This window comes from Geotrypetes seraphini, chromosome 2 (assembly GCF_902459505.1).
Source record: "Geotrypetes seraphini chromosome 2, aGeoSer1.1, whole genome shotgun sequence".
NCBI lineage: Eukaryota > Metazoa > Chordata > Amphibia > Gymnophiona > Dermophiidae > Geotrypetes > Geotrypetes seraphini.
In genome coordinates, this window is record NC_047085.1 from 106,788,532 (window position 1) to 106,809,398 (window position 20,867).

Here is a 20,867-nt window from a genome sequence, read left to right on the forward strand (position 1 = left end):
ATACTAATTATAACACCATTTTTTCCATTCATTTTTCATATATATTACATTACAATATAATCTGATTAATACATATTGGTAATGGTTAACCACAAAATTAAACTACATAAAGCACACTATATGCTTCTCAACATTCATTTCTACCAGAACACAGATAACCCCTATGCAAATTCAGGACCAAAAACTAAAAGTACTAATATATATATTTTTTAAAAACACCCTAAGATTCAAGATTCTGCATGAAGTACAACCCCCAGAGAAAAAGAAACAAATGTATTTCTTCCTGAGAAGTGCTAAAGATAGACAGGAGATTACAGTCAGGGCAGGATTAATTTGTACACTGGGTCCCCAGTCCCGCCCCATCCCACCATGTGCCCAGGCAGAAACAGGAAGCTGCGTCAGAGGGAAGCTTTGGGAAAGCAGCACTGTTTGCACAATTACAGTTCCCATTGCCTTTCTTACCCGTGTTGCTTGCTTGTCTTACTTTCCGTCGATGGGGAGGGGGGACCCGCATTGCCGATCGAGATGGAGCCCACGTTGCCAATTGGGGGGGGGCCATGTTGCCGATTGATACTGGAGGGGTCCATCACCGTTTTGAAAAAACAATGTTGATGCCCTCCTTCATCGGGCCCCCCTGACCATTTCGGGCCCTAGGCATGTGCCTACTTGGCGTATTGGTTAATCCTGCCCTGATTAAAGTGCTCAAAACTGACAACATTCACACTTGAAAATGAAATCATTCCCCCTACCTTTGTTGTCTCCCTCCCTCCATGCTGTGCCTCCCTCCGGTGGGTGTCTAACCTTCTAGCCAGCTCCAAACTGGCCGTTTTATGTGGCCTGCAGTCCGATGCCCCCCGGTGTCATCTTGTGGCCGGCTCCCTCCTCCTCACAGCCGTAGTGTGATCAGAGCTGCATGCAGCAGCTCCTTGTGCGTCCTGCACCTGAACCAGAAGCCTTTTCTCTGATGTCGCAACTTCAGAGGGAATGCTTCTGGATGAGGTATGGGATGCGCGAGTAGCCGCTGCATGTTGCTTCATGCACACTGGGGCTGTAAGGAGGAGGGAGCCGGCTACAAGGTAAAACTGGGGGCATCAGCTTCGGGCCGCATAAAATGACCAGGCGGGCTGGATTTGGACCACGGGCCTTGGATTTGACACCTGTGAGCTAGAGTATGAGTTTGATACAGAGGGCAATACCCATAATGAAGAGAATGTACAAAAAATTTGTATTTCCATGGTGAAGTGGTATAGAAAAATACATATATAGAGAATACAACCAAGTAAGAAGCCAGAAAAACAATATGAGAAATGAATAGTGAGAGATTTGTAAGAATAATATATGCTTCTTGCTGAGTTATAGAGGGAACACAGGAAAAAGAATTAAAATATATTAGGAATTCAATTTGGGTATTACAATCAAAAGATTATTTTCCTCTTTTCCTTTCTTGTGTTAGCACTATGGACTCTGAATCCAGTAATCTGAGTTTAGTTTCCTATCTTAGCTTTTTCTTTAATTCTCCTGCTCTTATAAAACCAATGAGGTAGATGTTAGAGTTAAACTAATAATTATTGGATATGCAGGGCAGGATTAAAAAAATAAGCCAAGTAGGCACATGCCTAGGGCCCAAAATGGTCAGGAGGGCCCGATGAAGGAGGGCATCAACATTGTTTTTTCCAAACGGCAATGGGCCTCTCCAGTATTGATTGGCAACGCGGGCCCCATCCCGATCGGCAACGCGCCCCCTTCCCCCCCATCGACGGAAAGTAAGACAAGCAAGCAACGCGGGTAAGAAAGCCAACGGGAACTGTAATTGTGCAAGCGGTGCTGCTTGCCCAAAGCTTCCCTCTGACGCAGCTTCCTGTTTCTGCCTGGGCGCATGGTGGGGTGGGGCGGGGCAGGGGGCCCAGTGTACTTGGGTGCCTAGGGGCCCTCGACGAATTAATCCTGCCCTTTGGATATGTGAAATATGTATGAATGAAATATGTGTGTATGAGTGATATTCAAATAGAATTATGTTATAGAAAATTTATGGGTAGCTGTTTTAATGTTTTGAACAGTGAAGGAGCCTTTGACCTTTGTTGACTTTTGGTTGCTCCTTGGACTGTGGCTATGGAAATTATCTACTTTAGTATCTTTATGTACCTGAAGTTTGGTTAACTTTACATTAAGTTAGGTATTAGAAACCTCTGAAACCTATGTAGCCTAGCTAGATGACCTCTTGTTCCTAGTTTCTTGAAATTTGAATCTTTTATTTTGAAAAACAATAAAAGAATTCTTAAGATTAAATCCTAAAATATAAATATTTCCTAATTTAAGAATATTTTTCTGCTGTCTTAGTTGGGTAATATTTCCTGATATCTTTAGATGAGATAGTTTTGTTCCTAAATTTAAAAAATGCAGGATGCTGGGGTGGGGTGGGGGGGGGGGGAAGCTGTTATCTTATCTTTAGTAAACATAGAAAAGAATGTTCAATGCAATACTAAGAATTGAAGCTTGCGAACTCCACTAAGAAATCCTGGTCTGTTTGACAGCTTTTGCTTCTTTTTGTGATGTGCTTCACTTTCAATAAATAAATAATTACAAAAAAAAAAAAAGAAATCCAATATTAAAGAGGCAGAAAGCCTTTTTGATTTATTCTTTAAGAGCACATATTATCTTATTATTTTGTACACGTATTTCCAATACATATTTTACATGCTGTTTAAGAATTTATTATTCTCTCTATAGAAATATACCTTTTTTCTGTAATTTGTTAATTTATGATGTGGTTTAGAAAAGCATTATGTTTCAAAAGTCAAAAATGTCTTTGTCTAGATCAGGGGTAGGGAACTCCGGTCCTCGATAGCCATATTCCAGTCGGGTTTTCAGGATTTCCTCAATGAAGCATTGAAAGCAGCGCATGCAAATAGATCTCATGCATATTCATTGGGGAAATCCTGAAAACCCGACTGGAATACGGCTCTCGAGGACTGGAGTTCCCTACCCCTGATCTAGATCATGTGTAAATGTGCTGACCAAGCATTAAGAGACTGCAGAGATGACATAGTTCAACAGTATACAGTACTCCCCCGATATTCGCGGGGATTCCGTTCCAGGAACCCCCGCGAATGTTGAAAAACCGCAAATATGTTTTTTAGCAGGGGAGACAGAAGAGGGCAGCTGGAGAAGCATGAGAGGGCAGCCAGAGTGCCGGCAGGTGAAGGAAATCACTCGTGGTATGCTCTGACCGCTTCTTCCTGTACTAAAGTCGGGCCTCACCAATCAGGAGCTGCGTGCTCACCTTCACTCGCTGGTGCTCCGGCTGCCCTCTCCTGCCCTCTCCTGTCCAGTCATTCGTGGTCGGAAAATACCGCAAATGGCCGGGTCCGCAAATTGCAGACCGCAAATTCACGGGGGAGCACTGTATAAGAAAATGCCTTTGGCACTTTGAGAAGAATTTCTCCATAAAGACAAAGATTGAAGTGTTGCTGTGAGAATTATCTCACTCTACAAATATAAAATATTATTTGTGGAGTCTTAATTATAGAGATAACTGCAGTTATTATTAATTGGCAATTTGTTTTGAAATTGAATAAAGAAATTAATTTTAATTGAAAATGTATAGTGTGATTTATTGGCGTCAGAGGTGGCCATATGTTGAGCAGCTAGCGTGCTCAGCAGCTAGCGTGGGTTTTTCCACATCATAGACAGTAGTACAGAAACTTGCAAGTGCACCTTGGACCCTTTCCCCTCCTACCTATTCGAGAACACCTCTACACAGGCCATCGCCTCCCTCACCGAACTTATTAACTCAGCCCTAACATCGGGCCTCTTCTCCCCCGACATGGGACATATTTCATTGGCCCCTCTATTGAAAAAGGCCGACCTTGACCCCTCTATACCATCAAACTACCGCCCAATAGCAAATATCCCCCTCCTAACCAAGTTATTAGAATCCATCATATCCACTCAACTTTCATCCTACCTAGAAAGATTCTCTATCCTCCTACCCCACCAATTCGGCTTCAGACCCAACTTCAGCACCGAATCCCTTCTGGCCTCACTAATCTCTAAGGTGCAACAACTCTATTCTCGCAACAAATTTGCTGTTCTCCTACAATTCGACCTCTCCGCAGCTTTCGACGTTGTCCATCACGATATCCTTATCTTCCAACTCTCCGAAATAGGCATAAGCTCCACAGTCCTAGATTGGTTCTCGAAATTCCTACGCTTCCGCTCCTACACCGTTAACTTAAACGGTACTTCATCCCCCCCCCCTGGAAACCGAAATGTGGAGTCCCACAAGGCTCCCCCCTCTCTCCTATCCTTTTCAATATCTACATGTCCTCTCTGAACTCCTTCATCTATCCCCCCTAGAAACTCTCTACACCTACGCCGATGACATCCTCATCCTCCTCGAGACCGACTCGAACCTCTCTAACCTCGCTGAGAACATATCCACTTGTATTACGAATCTCCAATCCTGGCCCCAATCTGTACAAATGAAACTGAATGAGTCCAAAACAAAACTACTTTGGCTCGGCCCAACATTAGATCATTTACCCACCTCCATCCCATTACCTTCTGGACCCACTCTTCAGTTTGAGTTTTCAAGCAAAGTCCTAGGCATCGTCATAGACTCCTCTCTCTCCTTCAACGATCACCTCAACTCTTTGATAAAAAAATGCTTCTTTTGCCTTCATATGTTGAGGAAGGCGAGATCCTGCTTTCATCATTCTCACTTTACCGTCCTCGTTCAATCTACTATCCTCTCTAGACTGGATTACTGCAATTCCATCTATATAAGCCTTACTAAGAAAAACCTCCATAGACTTCAGCTAATTCAGAACGCCGCGGCTAAGCTTATTTTCGCAAAAGGCAAGTTCGATCATGTCTCCCCACTCTTCTCAAAGCTTCACTGGCTCCCAGTATACTCCAGAGTCCTCTTTAAATGTGCCTGCTTAGCTTTCAAGATCCTACATGGCATCTTTCCTCCCGTTATCCCACTCTTTTGGAATTCCTCAAAACCACACTCCACCAGACCCTCCCAAAAACTGAAACTATCATTCCCCTCTATAAAAGGTATATCCCACGCAGGAAAACTTGGAACATCTCTCCCCTTTAGAACCACAGAACTCTGGAACAACCTCTCATCCCCACTCAGAAATTCAAGCTCCTTCCAATTCTTCCGCAAACACTTGAAAACGTGGCTCTTTGCAAAAATCTAATCACCTCCCATTCTCCAGTATTCTGTCCCTCTCTTTCTTCTTAGTCCCTCTCCTTTATCCCTTATTGTAGTTCCTTTCCTCTTAACTCTGTAAACCGTACCGAGCTCTGCGCTTGCGGAGATGGCGCGGTATACAAACCTAAGGCTTAGTTTAGTTTTAGTTTAGATCCAAGATAACTTATACCAAAAGTTAAAACCAACAAGTTAGGTAAAAATCCTGTGCTAGTTGTTTCACTCTGGTAAAGGCAGTGGGTGGGCATGACAGGGCAGAGTGCAGGAGAGGTCTGCTTTAATATGAAGCAGTACCACAAGCCCAGTCACGGTACATAGGCTTGATGTGCCACTGGGGCTTGTGCACATCTGAGAAGCTGAAAGCTATGCTGTGAGTAGTTTCACTACCAGCAGGGCCTCCCAAGGCAGAGAGGTTTCAGCAGAGATGTCAGACCCATATGGACAGTGTTGGAACCGGAGGATTGCATTTGATGCAGCAATGGTGACAACATCAAATTTAGACTGTGCAGATGAAAGGCCCAGCAATCTACTTCTGTATTCTGCCAAGAAAACTTGATGATGATGAGACATAAAGAACCGACATATATTGCTGAAAGATGGCCCCCCTAGGTCAGAAGTCACTCACCATACTACTAGGGAAAAGCTGACCATCTCCCAGAATATACCCAATGTGTATGAAGCTGATGGTTCAAAGCCGCCAGGATGTCCTAATGCTGATGTTGCCGGACAGAAAAGGGAGATTAGAAGCTGTTAAGATATTCTCAACTTAGGAACATGGAACATATGAATCAAGGAAAACTGGAAATTGTTAGAAATGGAAAAAACCAAACTCGATCAGTGAGCTCAAATGGACAGGACAGAGCCATTTTCAATCAAAAGAGCACTGGATCTGCTACTCTGGTCAAGAAACACACAGGAAATATGGTATGGCATTCATCCTCAATAAGCTTTCAAAGGTAGTACTAAAGTACAATGTTATCAGTGATAGAGTCATATCAATCCATCTGCAGGGAAAGCCAATCAATGTCACCTTGATCCAAATATATGCTCCAATGACAGACGCAAATAAAGTTGGACGTCCTAAGGGCTGGACATTCTGGTGGCCAAGACATCTAAGTTGGCAATTAGAAAAAAATAATTGGACATCTTGTGGTGTTGCTGGTTTCAAAAATGCCCATTTCTCCGCCTTCGACTTTGAACATCTTGAGGGAAATGTCCAAAGCCAGATTTAGATGTCCTATCGGAAATGGCCCGGTATGCATTTTCAAAAATGGACATTTCTCTGCTCTGACTTTTGGACATGTTGCGGGAAACTTCCAAAGTCAAATGTAGATATACTATTGAAAGTGGTGTCCAGAAAAATTGGGACCACTTTCATAATTTCAAAATACTTTGCAATTATTTAAACATTTATTAAGACTGTTGAAAATACATTAGTGAAACCTTTATTAGGAAATTCCCTTAGCAATTTCTTTGAGCCATATGCCTTATTTTGTTGCAAAAATTGAATTGCAACTTTACCTTCTTTACTAACCACGGCGAGGTAAATACTCTGACGCTCATAGAATTTAATTGGACTTACTATCCACTTTATTTGGACGCCTAAGTCGATGGACATCCACATTGTAGACACCTAAAGTTAAATGTCTTTTACAGAATCTGGCCCCATGTACTTAGAGTTTTCATATAATTTGTCTCTAGGAGCAAAGCTTAGTATATAGGGTCCCTTGTTAGGATAGAATTTAGTGCCTTAAAAAACTATTTAGGTCAAAATTCAAAGGGACATATGCTGCTTAATGTCTAAGTCTCCTATCTCTTGATTTTCAGTAATGCCACCTAAAAATCCTCCTAACTACTCTGGCATTGTACAGATAATGTGAAAATGAAGTTAGAACAGACCAAGGGCATTCTACCAACTGTACATTGTAGTGGTGATATTCAGCCATTGTAGTTAGGTGGTTTAATTTAGACCTGAGAATAATCGACAATAAATTAAAACACATAAGGGTCAATTCTAAAAAAGTTGAACCAAGAGCTAGTTGGCACTTAGGTGCATCAAAGGCACCATTAATTGACATTTAGGCATCTATGAGAACTAAGGGCTCCTTTTACTAAGGTGCGCTAGCGTTTTTAGCGTGCGCTAAAGATTAGCGTGCGCTAACCACGCGCTAAACAAAAAATACTAATGCAAGCTCTATGGAGGCATTAGTGTTTAGTGCGTGCGGTATTGTAGCACGCGCTAAAACAGCTAGCGCAAATTAGTTAAAGGAGCCCTAAGTACTGTGCTATAAGGCAGCACCTAAATGCCCAGGGTCAGTTCAACCTTTGGACCAGGTGAAGCAGTGGCCCAGGGTGCTGATGATAAAGGGCACCAAAACCTCAGTCTGGTTTACCATCAAACTCCTGAAGGAATAGATGCCAGACTTTGGGGATTTTGGGACCCCGTTATCATCAGTGCCCTGAGCCACACCTTACCTGATCCAGAAATAAGGGGGGGGGGGGGGGACTTGAGAGAGAGAGGCGAAGATGTCAAATCACAGGTGGGAAAAGGGGGAATGGAGGGAGAGATACCAGATTGCAGGTGAGGTGTGCCAATGCAAAAGTTGACTCAGGGCGCATACATGAGTGTGCCAGTGCTAACTTTACATCATCCAACTTATTCTTACGAAAACTACTGAAATCAATTCTATTTCATCAACACTATGGAAAAAGAATGGAACTCTATGCAATACTCTCCATAATCCGCAAACGAGTGTCTCCCACTAACTGCAATTTCTCCTTCCAACTATTCATGCCTTATTTTGTTCTTATTTTACTGGGTTTGTCTTATTTTATTTTTTTCTATTTCTTTTCTCCTGCCTGATAACAGTAATTTATACTTATCTTGTTAGATTTACTATTCTAATTTTTTCTCTACAATGTAACCGCTCTTCTTCACATTCCCTGGTTCTCTACATCCCTCTGGGGCTCCTTTTCCCTTCTCATCTTCTTTCTATGTTTATCTTTGAATATATGAATGATTTTCTTTTTCTCTTAGGTGCTTTAGTTTAGATTGTGAACCCGTTCGATACAGAGAGTGAAATTCAAAGTGCCTAATGTATTTAGTTTTGTAAACTGCTTAATACTCGTGTACAAGCAGTATATCAAATATAATAAATACAATACACTAGTATTCTATAATGGCATCTTGATACTATGCACCTGCTATTGGAGTGCCTAGAATGAGGTGCCAATTTATAGAATTGCCCTCTTAAGCTTTAATGTACTGTATAGTGGATGAAGATCACTTCTTTAAATATAGCTGCTGGCAGTAAGCATGTTCTACATATATTTAGTGCTTCCGCATATGTATTTTGTTAAAAAGCTATAGTCAGTGTTGTAAATAAAACACACTTTTTCACCTAACTATTGTCACTGTTTTCAGATTGCAGGTTCCTTTGGAAGGGTTTGGTAAAGGGTGCCATTTGCAAATAAATGGATAATTTAATAGGACCAGGCTTAAGGTGAACAAATACATTTAATGCACCAACAAAAAATCAAACCACAGAGAACGTGAAATTGCATATTTTAATCCTGGAAATACACGAGGCTACATACTCTAAGATATGAGTGAGCATATTTCTTGGTTGGAAAGATTGTTGGACTTGGATTGATCTGTGAGTCCGCCAGGACTGAGAACCCTGCAAATGTGGGAGAGGAAACCCTGACCATCACATAGAATTAACACCAGCAGACTAATCATTGAGCATGCTTATACCAGGCTATGGAGGAAGCTGTGGTTCAAGTATCCATGCTGGAGTTGTCACTGAGTTAACCAGCCTTGAGAAGGAACATGAATGGAGAGGGGTGAGGTGAGGTGAGGTAGACCTAACAGCTGTGAATGAAGGTTCATCATGCTTGGAGGCTGCTTGAGCTGGAAAGTCTAGAAATGAGCAGCAATGAAGGGGCCAGGCTAGAAATACATTTTTTTTTAAATGAGTGAATATATTTCTCACAACCAATGGCTAACATTGTGAAATATGGCAACATGTGAGGCAAGAAGGCCCAGAACCCATCTGCAGTGTAACCATGGGCAACTGCACCAACTAAAAGGCTGCCTCAAAGCCATCATCCCAACTGCTTATTGGGTCTGCCAAAAGGCCAGATGCTAGTGAATGCTTTCTTCAGCCTGGTATCTCAATCCTGTGAGACTGCACTATTTTTCCCCTCCCCTTTCTACTCTTTTCTATCATTTTCCTCTTCCAAAAATGCATTAAAAATATGCCCACCTAATTTTATTTTTGTATATATCTTTGTTTTAATATTTGTAATTGAAAAAAATAAAGGATGTTCTCCTGAGGTAATTCTTGCTTGCTTTATTTTTTTGAGATTTTTTAATTGCCTTTATGATGAGATTCAACCATGGCAGTTAAAGCAGGTACAGTTTAACATAAAACTTACAATTTTGTTAACAGCATGACAATAGTAAAGTGACCAAATATAAACATAAATACAATCCATGAGATCAACTCAAAATCAGCAAATTAAAACCTAATAATAGGACAACCAAGAAACAATATAAAAAATACACATATAATGGTAATGACATGCAAACAACAGAGATATAATATGATGTCAGCATACCTATGAAACATCTAGTAAGCACGCATTAGAATATTCAGACAACATAAATATGAGGCTAATGCTTTTCTACAATACAGCTTACCATATAGCCAAGGGGTAAAGCGCAACTATATAGATCAGGGGTGTCAAAGTCCCTCCTCGAGGGCCGTAATCCAGTCGGGTTTTCAGGATTTCCCCAATGAATATGCATTGAAAGCAGTGCATGCACATAGATCTCATGCATATTCATTGGGGAAATCCTGAAAACCCGACTGGATTCCGGCCCTCGAGGACCGACTTTGACACCTGTGATATAGATAATACTGGTGTTACAGTGGTATATCAAGAACAATAATCTAATCTTCTATTTCTGCGTCGCACATACCTAAGCAGGCTCAAGGCAACTTACAAAGAGCAGTAAGAGGGAGAGAGGCAGGGAGAGAAGGGGATGATACATGGGGGGAACATTTGGGCAGGGGAAGAACAGAGAATTCAAGTATCAAAGAGAAAGGTTTTCAGTTTTTTCTGAAATGTGGTGTAGTTGGATTCCATTCTGATCGTTTCAGTGAGGTCATTCCAGGTTTTCATCCCTAGGAAGGTAAGCATGGAGTGAAAAATTCATTTGTATTGGAGATTCTTTGTGGAAGGAAGGTTTAGTAGGATCCTGTTAAGGGTTCTGTGGGAGGTAGACCATGCCTTTGAGAAGAGTTGGATGAGTGGAGCTGCTGAGTTTCCATGTATTATTTGGTATATGATGCATGAAGTTTTAAATTTTATTCGCAATGGAATTGATAACCAAATCAAAAATCAAGATAGGTAGTCCAGAGTTTGCTGGGATAAATACTGACCATACTGTAATGATGGAGGGGATAGGATGAAGCACTCTTACAAACACCAGGTCCCGAGTTCAATACCCTCACAGAAGATTCATTAGGAAGTAGAATCAAATGACAAGAACAGCCAGAAGCGATTGCATAAAGAATATAATATAGAAAAGCAAGATTTATAAAGATAGTGATACATCAAGCATTACAATGGTAGAAAATAAGTTTTACAAATGCAGACTGCTTCTGTGCTCTTGTGAATGAGAGAGAAAGGGGGGTGGGGAGGGTGATGTTCCAAGTTTCAGGTTCAAGAGAGAGAGAGAGCCAGGGGTGTTGCAGAGGAGACTTTTATAGGTTGGAATAAATAGAAACTATTGTATTTCCCAGTATCTTTCTGTTTAGAATTTATAAACTGTTTGAAACAATGGTTACTTTAATTGATAAGGAAGATGTAATACTTGCAGGCATGGTAGATGGGATTAGTCTCTGGCTTTTTTGTCCCATTCAAGTAGTCTATCTTCTTGATAAACAATCCAGTCTGGCTGGATGCTTAATGTATGTGAATTCTGTGCAGGAGCACTTGGGGTCTATCTGCATGAACATTCCAGAGTCAGATTGATATAATGTCCCATAGTCCTTTGTTGATGTTGGTTAAGCCAACCGAAAATGCTGACTGCTAGCAATGCTAGGCTGACATCTCCCAAACTTTTTTTTTAAAATTTTTATTTTTAAATAGCCAGTCTGCCTTTCGCAGATGCCTCTCTTACCTCCAACATTATAGCAGCACGTCCCCTTGTCCTGCAGAATCTCCAAGCTATGAAGGTAAACAGTTCCCATTATGAATTTAAACCTCTGTCTTAGGTTGTACAGTCATCTGAGCGGGGAAATCCAATATGCTATATCTTACCCGTGGTTGAGCGAATGAACTGTTCATAAAGGATGCAGGAAGTTTTCTCAGGAGGTTCAGGCATAAAGGTACCAAGATGCCATGAGTAGTATGAGATATGAGATCATATATTATGTCTGACCCTGGTATGCGATGCAATAGGCCTTGCCAAATTAGAACCAAATTAGCCAAATTAGCAAGTGTCAGAAAAGATACTGGAAATTCAATAGTTTCTATTTATTCCAACCTATAAAAGCCTCCTCTCTGCAACACCCCTGGCTTTCTCTCTCTGGATCCCGAAGCTTGAAACATCACCTTCCCTACCTCCCCTTTCTCTCTCTACCTCTCTCTCCCTCTTTATTTGTCCTCACAACACCTATTCAGGAAGCTGTTTTTCTCTCTCATTTACAAGAGCACAGAAGCAGTCTGTATTTGTAAAACTTATTTTCTATCATTGTAATGCTTGATGTATCTTTATGAATCTTGCTTTTCTGTATTTCTATATTATATTCTTTATGCAATGACTTCTGGCTGTGCTTGTCATTTGATTCTACTTCCTAATGAATCTTCTGTGAGGGTATTGAACTTGGGACCTGGCGTTTTTAAGGGTGCTTCAACCTATCCCCTCCATCCTTACATTTTGGGGGCTCGTCCGCTAGCAATGCTAGGCTGGCACATACAAGGCAAGTTCTTTGTACAATTAACAAGATATAAGGAACTGATTTAAGTTATAGTGTGTGTAGCAAGCTAGTCCATATGTAGAATGAGTGTATGATCATTCACCCTATGTACCAGGCTTGGGAGAAGAATCAGGCTTTAACCTGTATTCAGAAGTAGAGGTAGTCTCGAGATTTATATTCATCCTAATGAACAATATAGACGTATTGGAGTATTGGAGCCATGAAATAATAGCTACCATGGAAAGGAGAGTATGTTATTTAGCCATGAAATCTAAAATGTTTTTGGTAGCCGGAGTGAATTTATGGAATGCTTTGGTTGGACAATTAAAGCTATGTACAGACTGCCCTAAGTTCAAGAAATTACTAAAAACTCAGTTCTTCATTGCCGCCTATATGTAGAGGCTATATTAAGTTTCATATGTTTCAATTCTTGGAAACTTTGTTATGCAAGCTGTTTGTTATTGCTTGTATGTAGGTTGCAGAAAATCATGTATGTTGCATGTGAAGAAGATGGTTAAAAGTCATTTAATTTTATGAATGTTTGCTGCTTGGAAACCGCTTAGAACTTAGGCCGTATACAAATGTTTTAAATAAATAAATAATTTTATATGCACAAAAACATACTTCTAATTCCGATTTGGACATATGGTGATAGGGCCCGAATTATGTATAGGACACCCAGTCTCAGAAGCTGACAGGTGTCCTATTTATAATCGGGCCTATTCTCTAACCAATTCTCTAATCTAAGGTTGTAGGTTCAAACCCATACTGCTCTTTGTGACCTGGGCAGGTCACTTAATCTTCTCATTGCCCCAGGTACATTAGCTAGATTGTTTAGGTGGCCAGGAGAAACAGGGGAAAATGCTTGAGTACCTGCATAAATTCATGAAACTGTTCTGAGCTTCCCTGAGAGAATGGTATAGAGAATTGAATTAATAAATAAAAGTTACAGATAACCTAAGAATAGCCTTACTGGGTCAGACCAATGATCCAGCAAGCCCAATAGCCCGTTCTCACAGTGGCCAATCCAGGTCCCTAGTATCTGGACAAAACCCAAAGAGTAGCAATATTCCATGCTACTGATCCAGGACAAGCAGTGGCTACCCCCATGTCTTTCTCAATAACACACTATGGACTTTTCCTCCAGGAAATTGTCCAAACCTTTCTTAAAACCAGCTAGTTAGGATCCTTGTTGGTATTTCACAGGTAAGTGTGTAGTTAAGTGCCAATGAATATCAGCAGCTGCCCAACTTGGCAGGGTTTAAAAGGGCAGAAGCCTCTCCTGCCTGGTTAAACCCCTTTGAATATCAGGCCCTATGAGAACAAAGCAACTAGATAAGAATTGTGATGCTTTCTCCCCCCTTATAGGTGCTAACCATGCATTTGCAAATGAATTTCCTTCCGGTGTGCCTGCCTGCCTCAATTTTTTTTTCTCTCTCTCTCTCTTCCCCATCCCTTTCTTTCTCTCTCTTATCATATTTTACTTTGATCTTAGGATTACTGTTCAATTGGCCAGGCCATTCTAAACAGTCCATTACACTTCAACACAAATCCATATGTTTAACAATCTCCGAGGCTCTGTAACTATTGATATATTTTGCTCAAAGTTTTGTGGGTTTTTTTTCTAGGAGTTTTCTCTGTGGGTTAATCCCCAGTCTGATGGTTCACAGGTCTAATGTCTTAAATTTCCAATAAGTTGTGTCATGTTTCCTTATCTCCCTAGATTAAACTGTATTTCATAAAGTAGCAAAGTTGAGCAAACTCCCCAGGACATAGGAGAGTTGTACATGATTCTGGAATGCATGGTTAAAAGAGGCAAGAGACCAAAAACAGAGTCAAAAACAGAATATTTAGCATCTACTGTACTGTACTGCAAACTACTGTATCATCGCAGCAATATCTACTGAGTAATGAAAGTAGATGGCAATCTAATTAAGCTTGAAAATCTTAGACACGATGATGGAAAAAAAGGATGAAAATAATTCTAATCTAGATCAATATGGACTCTCATAAGAAATCGATATCTTTTCATTCACTCGTAGAATCTGAATTGCCAGTATCTCTATCAACTTTTTTTTAATCTAAAATTGTTTCACATTATGGTACTCCATCACTTGTCATTCTGAATCATTACTTGAAGGTCGGGGGAAAAAAAAAATGAAAAGAGCTTTTCTGCCATGATTTTAGAGAACTTTTCTAAAGAAATAACCCCGCCTTTTACAAAACCGCGGAAGCAGTTTTTAGTGCAGGCAAAGACACTGAATGCTCTACACTGCTCCTGATGCTCTTAGGAACTGCCGACCTGCACTAAAAAACACTTCCACTGTTTTGTAAAGAGGTTGGGGAATAAATCTATCTTTAGCAAGAGCAATTAATTAAAAAAAAAATACTTCAGCTGAGAAGGAACATAACTTAAAATTTTTTCTCCTTAGACATATTTATATTGTATAACTATTAAAATATTTTAATATATATTGTGTTGACTTGCAAGTAGCATACTGTGCCATAGTGTGTATTATGTGAATATTTTTATGTTTATTTTATTTTTTTTTATAAATCTTTATTCATTTCAATTTGAGAACAGTGCATTAAATATATGCATACAATTAATGTCATAGAGAGCACTTACAATCGATCAATGAATACAACAAAAAAAATGTTTATTAAAGTACATAATAACATAAGAATTGCTGCTGCTGGGTCAGACCAGTGGTCCATTGTGCCCAGCAGTCTGCTCACGCGGTGGCCCCTAGGTCAAAGACCAGTGCTCTAAATGAGCTCAGCCTCACCTGCGTACTTTCCAGTTGAGCAGGAACTTGTCCAACTTTGTCTTGAATCCCTGGAGCATTCCAGTTTTCCACCACTCTCTGGGTGAAGAAGAACTTCCTTACGTTCATATGGAATCTATCCCCTTTCAACTTTAGAGAGTGACCTCTTGTCCAACCTTCCATGGAGAGGGTGAACAACCTACTAAGTCTATTCCCTTCAGTATCTTGAATGTTTCGATCCTGTCCCCTCTCAATCTCCTCTTTTCGAGGGAGAAGAGGCCCAGTTTCTCTAATCTTTCACTGTATGGCAACTTTTCCAGCCCCTTAACCATTTTAGTCGCTCTTCTCTGGACCCTTTCGAGTAGTACCATGTCCTTCTTCATGTATGACGACCAGTGCTGGACGCAGTACTCCAGGTGAGGGCACACTATGGCCCTGTACAGTGGCATGATAACCTTCTCCAATCTGTTTGTGATCCCCTTCTTTATCATTCCTAGCATTCTGTTTGCCCTTTTCGACGACGACGCACTTTGCACGGATGGCTTCATTGACTTGTCAATCAGAACTCCCAAGTCTGTTTCCTGGGAGGTGTCTCCAAGTACCGCCCCAGACATCCTGTATTTGTGCATGAGATTTTTGTTGCTGACATGCATCACTTTACACTTATCCACGTTGAACCTCATCTGCCATGTCGATGCCCCATCAAGGGGCTCACAATCTACTTGTAACGGAGGATTAAGTGACTTGCCCAGAGCCACAGGGAGCAACACGGGAATTGAGCCCTCAACTTTATCTATTGATAATGTTCTGCTTATTCTTGCTATGCACTGCCTTGAGTGAATTTCTTCAAGAACAAACCAATCCCTTATATAATTTTGTATAAAAAGTTGAAGAAGGTTATTCCAATTTTTCTAGATTTGCCCTCATGTAAAATAGTAACATATTAAATGACGGCAGATAAAGACTTGAATGGTCCATCCAGTCTCCCCAACCATACATGCTCCATAAATTAATCATTTATGTACAAATTATTGGACTGCTATAGGTATCATTCAGTGCCAGAGATTGAAATTCTTTATTTATATTAACATTTTGACCTCTGTAAAACTTATCCAATTAGTATGGCTGAATACCCCAACTTAAATTAGTCCCACTGAGATTGAACTGAATTATCCTAGTCTTACTGCACTGCACTGGATTATTAGGAAGCCCTCCCTCCCCATTTACACCTAGGCCCTGTGAACTGTCAAATACTTATTTCCTTATCTGTGCTTTTTTAATCCTTCTATTGTGATTGTCCATTTTTTTCTTGTAATTATACAGGGTGCCCACCAAAACACTCCTTGATTTTAAGTGGTTACAAAACCAAAATTTATTGGAATATTCTTTCACCTTTGAGGCTACAGTTTCATCAACTTTGTAAACTTCATAAAGTTTCATATGGTATCTGTTGATTACATACACTCGATGGGCGCCCCACCTATTACTCGGCAAACATCGATGCGATAATTGAGCCGGACCAGACTCTCCAAAGCATATCCAGCGTGATCGCATTTATAGCTTCAGTGATGCATTCCTGCGGATCATACATAGTTGGGGGTAGTGAAGGTACGTACCCCCAAAGGAAAAAGTCACAAACAGTAATGTCCGCTGTTCTCAGGGGACACTTGAGGAACACCTGGTCATTTTGGCTTTTAAGGGTGAAAGTGCAAGTGATTGTGTAAGATCTTGTTAACCATGCTTTTTTGGACTTGTATTTGTGGTTATCTTATTTATAAACATATTCCAATAAGTTTTGATTTTGTAGCCATTTAAAATCAAGGAGTGTTTTTGTGGGCACCCTGTAAATTATTTTAGGGTCCTTTTACTAGGCTATGGCAAGTGCTGGCATGTACTTACGACAATTTAAAATGATTTACTGTGGGGACACACTCAGGCATCCTGCAGCAAGTTCCAAATCGGTGCAAGCTACCCATGTGCTAAAAAAAAATGTAAAACTTAAGTTGGAAGTCATGTGTCAAGTGCAGAGAGTGGGCATTCCTGCGCTAATCAGTCAGCATGTCCGTATTATCGCACATTAAGGGCCAGATTCTATAAGAACATAAGAATTGCCGCTGCTGGGTAAGACCAGTGGTCCATCGTGCCCAACAGTCCGCTCATGTGGTGACCCCCAGGTCAAAGACCAGTGCTCTAAATGAGTCCAGCCTCACCTGCATACATTCCAGTTTAGCAGGAACTTGTCCAACTTTGTCTTGAATCCCTGGAGGGTGTTTTCCCCTATAACAGACTCTGAAAGAGCGTTCCAGTTTTTCACCACTCTCTGGGTGAAGAAGAACTTCCTTACGTTCGTACGGAATCTATCCCCTTTCAACTTTAGAGAGTGCCCTCTCGTTCTCCCTACCAAGTTCTTAGATGCCTCTAGGTGCCCTAATTGCATACGCCTAATGATGCCAAACTAAAATCCCTGTGCAACCCAAATTAGCCTAAACGGTGCGGTAATTGACCGCACTATTGAAGTTAATTGATACATTTTAAAAAATTAACCAATTAAAAGTTCTGCGTGGAACTCGGAGAGGTGCCAAGCGATGCCTAAGTAGAGGCGCCCTCTGAAGCCTAACTATGCCTATGTGAAAAGTAGGCATGGTTAGGGGCGAGGAATAGGCGTGGTTGACTTAGGCGTTGATAGGCATCCAAGTTAGGTGCCAGCAAATTAAGCCTGATAAAATCTGGCCTAATGTACCAGCACCTACCTTTACAGCACCTAGCGACACCTAAGTCTACTTAGAAGCTGCTAGGCATCATTTATAGAATTTGGTCCTAACTGGTTAGCACAGAATTAATGTGTGAGCTCATACCACTTATAAAATAGGTGTTGCTAAGTGCTCACGTGGTAACTTTTCTTAATGGCCACATGCTATTGACAACACTAGCTTATGGCCATTAATAGGAAAAATGAACAATTGGCCATTTTATTGCTGCAGTAAAATTGTCCTTAGTGGGTGTGGGAAATAACTTGCTTAAGACTGCGCTAAGGCCACTGTTTACCATATCTTAATAAAAGGACCCTAAAGTGATCGCTTTGATTTTGATGAATTGGATATTTTGATAAGATCTTGCTTCATTGAATCAAAACTTTTTTTTAAAAAACCTTACATATGGGCAAGTTGGACTGGATATTTAACGCTGGTGCCTAGACGTGTCCTGGCATTAAACCTGGATTCTGTAAAAGTCAGAATTAAACTTTATTCTTTCTTCCCCACAAAATCAAACTTTCCAAATCTTGTATGGTATTTCAGTAAAGTTTTTTAATTTGTTGCAGCAATAGATAGGGTTACCATATTTAATAATGAACTCTGATGCATGGCCCCACCCTGTTCAGCCCCCAGCCACACCTTATTCTGCCTCCAATCCTCCTGTTTCGCCTCCAGCCCTGCCCCATTCTGCCGCCAGCCTCACCCCAAAAAGCCTTGTCTCTTTGTTCCCAATCTCCAGGCCACATCTAGAGGGCCTCCAGCATGCGTGGATATGTGCGATGTCATCTGTGCATGTTGAAGGCCCTCCAGATGTGGCTGGGGCTCTGGGCGTTCTAAAACCTGGACAAACTACTTGTTTTGGAAAGTCCATCCGGGAACCCGGACAGTCCTCTGAAAAGAGGGTGTGTCTGGGTTTTCCAGGACATCTGCTAACCCTAGCAATAGATGACTCTCAAACACCAGGGCTGGTTAGAAACATAGAAACATAGAAAATGACGGCAGAAAAGGGCCATAGCCCATCAAGTCTGCCCACTCCAACAACCCTCCCCTAATCTACACTCTAACACTCGTCCCCAAGCTGCCCTCCTCTATGCTACCCTCGTAGGGATCCGACGTGGGCATCCCATTTATTCTTAAAATCTTGTATGCTGCTGGCCATGATCACCTGCTCCGGGAGCTCGTTCCAATGGTCCACCACTCTTTCAGTGAAGAAGTACTTCCTGGTATCCCCATGAAATTTCCCCCCCCTGATTTTCAACGCATGTCCCCTTGTGGACGAGGGTCCTTTTAGAAGGAAAATGTTGTCTTCCACCTCTATTCGACCAGTGATGTACTTAAACGTCTCTATCATATCTCCCCTCTCCCTACGTTCCTCGAGAGAGTATAGCCGCAACTTGTGCAGCCTGTCTTCATACGAGAGATCCTTGAGCCCCAGGATCATCCTGGTGGCCATTCGCTGAACCAACTCAACTCTCAGCACATCCTTACGGTAGTGCGGTCTCCAGAATTGCACACAGTACTCCAGATGAGGTCTCACCATGCTTCTGTACAACGGCATAATGACCTCTGGCTTCCGGCTAACAAAGCCTCTACGGATACATCCCAGCATTTGTCTAGCCTTAGATGAAGCCTTCTCCACTTGATTGGCTGATTTCATGTCTCCACTAATGATTACCCCCAAATCCTGCTCTGCTGTAGTCCTGGACAAGGTTTCACCATTCAGTGTGTATGTCTTACACGGATTATTGTTACCAAGGTGCATGACCTTGCATTTTTTCGCATTAAAGCCCAGCTGCCAGGTTGTGGACCAATGTTCCAGTAAAAGCAGGTTCTGCCTCATGCTGTCGGACAAATCATTTTTACTTGCGGTGTCACTCACAGTGTTACATAATTTGGCATCGTCGGCGAATAATGCTATTTTACCTTGAAGCCCCTGAGTCATGTCTCCTATAAATATGTTGAAAAGGATCGGGCCCAAGACTGATCCCTGCGGCACTCCACTGGTCACCCTCGACGTTTCAGAGAGGGTACCGTTAACCAACACCCTCTGAAGTCTCCCGCTTAGCCAGTCGCTGACCCATGCAGTTAGTGTATCACCTAATCCCATTGATTTCATCTTGCTCAGTAATCTACGGTGGGGGACGCTGTCAAAAGCTTTGCTGAAGTCCAAGTACACAACGTCTAGGGACTCTCCCAGGTCCAGCCTCCTAGTTACCCAGTCAAAGAAGCTGATAAGATTGGATTGGCATGACCTACCCTTGGTGAAACCGTGTTGGTGGGGGTTGCGTAGGTTCTCCTCATCAAGGATCGTGTCTAGTTTGTGTTTGACTAGTGTTTCCATGAGCTTACTCACAATCGAAGTGAGACTCACCGGTCTGTAATTTGCAGCTTCTGCCTTGCAACCCTTTTTGTGCAGAGGAACGACGTTAGCTGTTTTCCAGTCCAATGGGACTTTTCCCGTACTGAGAGAGAGATTGAAGAGTACGGCTAACGGTTCCGCCAGGACGTCACACAGCTCTCTGAGCACCCTTGGGTGCAGATTGTCTGGTCCCATGGCTTTGTTCACCTTGAGTTTCGATAGTTCGTCGTAGACGTCACTGGGTGTAAACTCGTGGTTCTGAAATGGGTCTCCCGAGTTATGCTTCACCTTTAACTTTGGACCTGACCCTTGCACCTCGCAGGTGAAGACTGAGCAGAAGTACTTATTTAGTAGTTCGGCTTTATCTGTGTTCGATTCTGCATAATTTCCGTCAGGTTTTCTGAGGCGTACTATTCCATCTGTGTTTCTTTTTCTATCACTAATATACCTGAAGAAAGATTTGTCCCCCTTTTTAATGTTATTCGCTAAGTTTTCTTCTACTCGGAGCTTGGCTTCTTTGACTGCCAGTTTGACCGCTGACAACTTAGTCATATATTTTATTTTAGCCTCTTTACCCTTCGTGCATTTGTAGTGAATGAATGCTCGTTTCTTGTCTTTAACGAGGTCAGATATCTCTGAGGTGAACCATTGAGGTCTGTTTTTTCTTCGCCGTTTACTCACGGATTTTATGTAACGGTCTGTTGCTGCGTGTAGGGTTGATTTCAAGGTTGACCACATAGCCTCCACATTGTTGGTCACTGCTTTGTGACCAACGAT